Below are 7182 nucleotides of genomic sequence, written 5' to 3' on the forward strand. Positions count from 1 at the left end.
TTGGTGATTCGGTTTTGCTTAAAGTCTCACCGTGGAAGAGACTTATAAGATTTGGTAAAAGGGGAAAGTTGAGTCCAAGGTTTATTGGACCGTTTAAAGTTCTTCATAGGATTGGGAATCAAGCTTACAAGCTATAACTTCCAAAAGAACTAGATGGTATTCATAACACCTTCCATGTGTATTATTTGAGAAAGTTCAAAGGAGATGTTCCCGACATAATTCCAATTTCTGAAATAAGGTTGGATGAAAGTAAGACGTTAATCGAAGAATCGGAGGCAATCGTTGACCATAAGACTAATAAATTGAGACGCAAGATGGTTGAATTATTTCTTTTACGATGGAAACATGCGAAAAGGCCAAATCTCACCTGGGAAACGGAGAGTAACATGATGCGTCGCTATCCGCATTTGTTTGTTGATGTGTGATTCCGAGGACGGAATCATCCTAAAGGGAGAGAATTGTAACGTTCGTGTTTCTGGTCTAAGCACTAAAGATAATGTAATAGTCTAGGTTAACCTTTGTAACTCATTTTAAAGTAATAAAGAGGAGTTATGTGAATATTATGTGAATTTTGTGCTTTTTTACTTAATTATTATGATTTAATAAGTTAAGAATAAAAATAAATGTTGAAAATAAACGTTAGATACACCCGACATATATGAAGAAAGTTGTAGTAGTTGAAATAAGGATTTTGGAGATATAAAGAATACCGAAATCCGAGTTATAACGAAAAAGTTATGACATGTCGAAGTTTCGCGACAGAACCGACACAACGCTATGTGACGTAAAAAGTGAATTTTCGTTAAATTGCTTTTTAGCCTTAGTGATCTAAACGAAAATTGTAGTATTCGTTAAACCGAGAGCATGCATAAAAAGGATGTCCAAATCTGACTTCGTATGAAGAAGTTATGATTTTTCTAAGTTACGGATTTTAGAAGTTTGGAAATTCGGAGTACGCCCAGCTTACTCGTGTTCATGGTCTTAGTTGGGCCACATAGCCTACTACTTTATATGGCCGATGCGTGTACGTAGCTTCGATGCGTCCGAGATGATCCACCCGTACGCCCAACGTCCTCGGTGTACGCCTAGCGTACTCGTTATACTCCCAGCGTACTCGGTGATGAAATTAATAAATTTAGTTATTATGGGTTGAAAACCCTATATGCTCACCAGGCTCCCAAGCCTGACCCACTTAGTTTTCTGTATTACAGGTAGTGGACCCCGAACGTAGTTTGGAGGTTGGGGGATTTTTGAATTATAAGCCATTAGTTTTAAATATCTGTTGTAAGGCTTATAATTTACTGTTTATGCTTTTGGTCTGTTTCATGACATCTCGAAGTTTCTGATATATAATGAAAATATTGATTTCTTTAAGAAATGTTTTGTTAAATTTTTTATTATATCTTGTTTTGGGAACAAATTCCGCAACATCTTTTGGAAAATTACTCTGATTTTATTTTAAAAGCATAAACTAAATCGGTCTTTTCTGGCCGAGAAAATTGGGGATGTCACAATTAAGATGTTTCACAAGACTGGGATATGAAGTTTAGACGTTGGTTGCAAGTATTAAGAACTTAATGGAAAAAATGCTTAATGGGAGCGTACGTTGGGTGTACGTTGATAAGTTCCCGATCATTCACGCTTCTTAGTACGTTGGGCATACCCAGCTCATATGCAACGCATACTGGCCAAAGAAGGAGTACGCAAGGTGTAAGTCTGAGTACGTTGGGGGTACTCAACAACTGTTGACATTTGTGGTTTGGGCCGTATTTGGACTATTAGGGTTTTGGTCCTTGTTGGGCCACTAGTACTTTTGATTTTGGGCCTTCTTGGATTTAGGCCCACAGTGTGATTGGGGTGTCTTTTAGAAATTTGGATCATATTGGGCTTTTGGAGCTATTAGGTTGGGCCTCGATTATTAGGTTAAGCGAGGAAAGGGTAAAATGATCTTTCACCCTGGAAGTTGGACAAATGAGAAAGATTCCTATTTATGATTTATGGCCTAATTATTAATTGGGGTTTTATTTGATTAATTAGTGTGTGGATTTTTTGGATCAACAGTTCGAGAATTTATCTGATTTTCAGCAGTTTGAGGTGAGTTTTCCCCACTGTACTTATGGGTCGAAGGCACCAAGTCCGGCCCATCGGATTAGATATCCCGATTTGTTATGCTATTATGCGCATATATATGGTTACTGATTATGTGATTAGATTGGTAGATTTGTAGGACTACCTGTGTTTGCTATTTATTGATTTGTAATGTTTATATCATTATGTTATGGTTTGTTGGGTTGAGGTGGACCAGCTGGTACTGAAGGCCAAGATACTCAGGGCAGTATAGATAGACTGAAGGCATACGAGACGGTCCAGTCAGGCTGAAGGACCGGAGAGCAGTCAAAATAGGCTGAAAGGCCCGATGCGGCGGTCCAATCATGTTGAAGGTTCTGTATGGATGTTGTTGTCTGTTATGTTATGTGGTGGTACTTTGGGGGAACTCATTAAGCTTTGGCTTACAGTTTTAGTTATTGTTTTAGGTACTTCAGATGACTGTGGCAAGGCAAATGCATGATCGTGCACATCCTTCAGTTTATATGTTATTTGGATTTTGGGATGCTCTGATTAACGAATTACACTTTTGAAACAATGGTTTTATAAACATTATGGTTTTGAATTGTTGTTTTTGAAAAGTTAAAACTAGTTGTGATTTTTGGGATGATACACACGACCATGGAAAGGGGCACGTCGCGCCTAACTCCCAACCAACCAAATCTAAAGCACTTAATCCTTTACGATAGAGAGCAATGCCTTTAGATCTAAATCCAAGCAATGTCTTAATGGATAAAGCTTTTAACTTTATCCATACACTTGCCAAAAGTAAGCTAAAACCCAAACCCTAGATATAATGCATGTCCAAAATGCCTTTTTCTTCTTCCATTGAGAAATTGAGAAAAGAGTTAATGCATGCATATTTACTCCACCAAAAGTTCATATTTGAACCCAAATCCAAGTCTCAAAAGTCCGGAAGTATGGAGAAAGATGGATTCTACAAATCTAGTTCATATTTGAACCCAAATCCAAGTCTCAAAAGTCCAGAAGTATGGAGAAAGATGGATTCTACAAATCTAGTTCATATTTGAACCCAAATCCAAGTCTCAAAAGTCCAAAAGTATGGAGAAAGATGGATTCTACAAATCTTTTGTCTGGTTACATCTTCTTTCTTGGATCCTTTACCAAAATACACAAAAAATGCACCAAAGAGGGAAGATAAACTCAAATACACCAAAATTATACTTTTAATCCTTATATTTTTAAAAATACTTTATAAAGTGATATTTTTATCCCTGTACTTTTTAAAATATCACTTTAATCCCTTGCTTTTTCCAACTTTCCTAAGTGACACTTTCCATCATATATTTCTTAAAATACTTTGTATGATGTTTTTATCCTTGTACTTTTTAAAAAATCATTTTGAACCTTTTGTTTTTCCCAACTTTCATAAATGACACTTTCCACCCTACGTATATCTTAAAATACTTTGTAAAATGATATTTTTTATCCTTATACTTTTTAAAATACCACTTTAACCCCTCTATATTTCACAACTTTCGTAAATGACACTTTCCACCTATATATCTCTTAAAATACTTTATAAAATTACATTTTTACCCTTATAGTTTTTAAATATTATTTTTATCTTTTCCACTCTGAGCTTTGTAAAATGTCTTTTTCACCCTCTATTTTCTAAACTTTTGTGTTTATCCTCCGTAGTATGTATGTATCGATATAAATTCAAAGGGGTTAACGTCTCGATGTAAATTTTTTTCTTCATAATTTCGTTTTTATTTTTATGTATGCTTCATATGTATGAGCCGGGTCACATCCTATAATTTTTATTATTTGAACTTCTGTTCATTAGCTTAAAAAAATTAATCTTATTTGCTTATTTTTTGTATGTATCGATATAAATTTGAGTTTCTTTACATTTAGACGTAAATTTTATATACGTTTTCATGATTATTTTTATGTATATATTTTACGTATAAGTTCAGTTAAATATAACATGTTTCCATTCAACGATATAAATTGGAGTTGATAACCAGTAGTCTAGTACTATAAAATACATCACCGCTGCAAGCAGATGCGATTTACTAGTTTTATATAAAAAATAAATAATATCATTAAAATAATGCTTTAATTTCTAAGCTTTATTATCCCAAATATTTTCTAAAATTTTATCTACTATTAACCATTTTCAAGAGTTAATGTATTTTAAAATGATAAAATCTGTTTACTGATTATATCAATAAAATTCTTTTTTTTTTTAGTATAAATAATTAGAAGAAATCTGGACCGTGAAATTAGAAAGTTCAAAAATAAAAGTAAATTCGACATCGCTTGAAATTATTGCACGTAAAGGACTACGTTTCTCCTTGGTCAACACGTAGTCTCTTGCTCCGAGTATATAAAACCCTACGCCACCCTCATCTCCACTAACTTTCAGATCTTTCTAGATCCAGAGAGAAAAGGGGTTCAACAATGGCGTCTGGAACTGCCGGAGACGCTATATTCGGAAACGTATTCGGAGGATGTATTTCCAGTGACGAATTTGGTATTGAGAGGAGGCCATACCACCGCAACTGCAGCTGCGCTCTCCATAAATCCGGCGAAAATAATTGCCATCATGCTTCTCATCACAAACAGAAGGTCTCCTACCCTGTCAGACGATCATGGAGCGAAGGTTGTCTTGTGGCTATGATGACATCATCAGCCTCTGCTTCTTCTTCTGGTTCTTCCCCTTGTTGTCCTTCTTCACCGGCACCGACACCTCCTGTCACGGCGAGACTGCCGCCGCATGTGCGGAGCCATCAATTGAATCATTAGGTTTCGTCGTGTGTGTCGGCTGTTTGAATATCTGTTAGGGTTTCTTCATGTTTTTGGGTTTGGATTGATCGGATCTGTTCATAATCAGAATCATGTACATCTTTAACTATATATTTATTCTATTGATTTATCTTAATGAGTTATAGCATTAGTCGATTTTCTTGGATGAATTTTGATCGTTTAGTCTTGAGGAGAATTGTTAATTTTTAACTTTTACTAAAAGAGAGGTTAAAAATTAAAATCTTGGTTTTATTTATGAATTATAAGTATTTCTTTTTGGGCTAATAGACATTATTGTTTTCAATAAGAAAAAAAAATAGTCAAATGAATTACGATTTTTAATTAAATTTGAAGATTGATATAGTTTTATGGGATGTTTCATATGTCTATTGGATTTGGTAAGACTCCAATCTATATGATCATATTAAAACGGTTGGATATATTATATTTAAAAGCTTCTGATTTGATATTTGATGCACTCTATTGATACGTCTCTTATATGGTTGAAACATTTAAAAGCTTAAAATTCGGTTTAGCCTTTTTTATTTTTTTTATTTTTATATATCTCTTTTATTCGGTTATTATTCGGTTAGGTTTAGAGTTATGTCTAATATAAAAAGATATTATTCAATCTAACAACTATCAAACATATATAATTTTTTTTATATATATGAGTTTTTTTCTTTTTATTTTAAAGTTTCTTCTTTTTATTTTTAAATATGAAAAGACAAAATTAAATTTTTTTGGCTTTGTCTTTTTAAACATAAAAAGAAAAACTAAATATTATTATATAAAGAGAAAAAAGGTCGGCTAGTCCAGCCTAAATCACCACTGTCGAACAACCTTTTCAATAAATATTTGTGTGCAAAATTTAATATAGTTTGTTGAACTTTTGAAGTCAACTATATAAAAAATATGGTATTGGCTGTTAAATATTTTATTGTTATGGTTCAAAAAAAAAATCTTGGGGTCTTACGTGAAATTTGTTGAAAACTATAATTTGTTAAATTGAATATCTTACTTTAGGCATGTTTACGTATTATTTGATTATATAGAAGATAACATGTAAAGTTACAAGAGTTGCATTATTAACAAAGTCAGAGGGCTGCAAAGTTAGCAATACTTCTTTGATGTTTGTTGTTTGCATAAAACTCCCAAATAAAATTTAACTAATCTTACTAACACATTAATGTATTTATTAATAATAAATAAATAAATAAATTTGATTTTAAAGAAAGACTGAATTTTTGCTGCATTTATGTCTCGAACCAAAACTTTTAAACAAGTGGGTAGCAGCTAACATGCCAAAAATAAATAAAAATAGCAAAGTTGAACGCACAATAATTTCCCAAAGAAAAAGACAATTCACATCAGCACCTAAATTGTACTTTTCTCAAATTCAGAAAATAAAAAACGAAAAACACAACAATAGGACAGTAACTAGGGATAATGACTTGGGAGGGTAATAAGGTTTCCAGCTTGTCCGTATTAGGTCACTAAGGTTTTTTTTGTGCGTATTAGACCAATATGGTTGTTATTACCGTTTAAAAATAGTCATTTTACCGGTTTTAACGGGTAAAAAGGACTATTTCTAAACGGTAATAACAACCATATTGGTCTAATACGCACAAAAAAACCTTAGTGACCTAATACGGACAAACTGGAAACCTTATTACCCTCCTAAGTCATTAACCCTAATTTTAAAGACATTGAGAATATATGACCATCAACAGTAAACTACTTCGTTTAGAACTCGCGTCGTCCCATATAACCTGATACTCCTCTATATGGTGAAGCTCTTCATCTATAGTCGTCCCTTTGGGGACATCCGATAAAATTGGAACGATACAGAGAAGATTAGCATGACCCCTGCACAAGGATGACACACACAAATCAAGAAATGGTCCAATTTTTTTTTTTTTAACACTAATTCACTTTTCAAATGCTAATGGAGTTCAATTGCAATTCTTACGCTTTCAGTAGTTCATCTACTGAAGTCATAATCAGACAACATGTGGATTCTATAGTCAGATTGATCTTCTTGTTAATGTCTTCAACCATTTGTGGCAAGTAAAAGTGATCTTTCTTTCTATAAAGTCTCCTTTAAGTTTTTTACTTTTCCTGTCATTAAGTTTCATGCTTTATAAACTTCCGTTTATGTGTTGTATATAGCCTGTATATGTTTGTTTATGTGTTGATTTTGATTAATTTTGCAACTTCAGTTTCTTAGTTCATGTTGTGGTTATGCTTTTTATAAAATAATTGATAATAGACATCATCTGCAAGTCCCTGTTGGTTTTA

At 33.2% G+C, this 7182-nt stretch overlaps 1 non-coding gene across 1 annotated transcript; it reads left to right on the forward strand.

The window, feature by feature from the left end:
• The first annotated feature begins 6693 nt into the window (after window positions 1–6693).
• LOC145013737 (U6 spliceosomal RNA) lies at window positions 6694–6796 on the forward strand. The gene has a single exon (XR_013665257.1). It is a non-coding gene; the product is annotated as a U6 spliceosomal RNA (small nuclear RNA).
• Window positions 6797–7182: the final 386 nt, after the last annotated feature.

This window comes from Lactuca saligna, chromosome 8 (genome assembly GCF_052625555.1).
Source record: "Lactuca saligna cultivar CGN05327 chromosome 8, ASM5262555v1, whole genome shotgun sequence".
Taxonomy (NCBI): domain Eukaryota; kingdom Viridiplantae; phylum Streptophyta; class Magnoliopsida; order Asterales; family Asteraceae; genus Lactuca; species Lactuca saligna.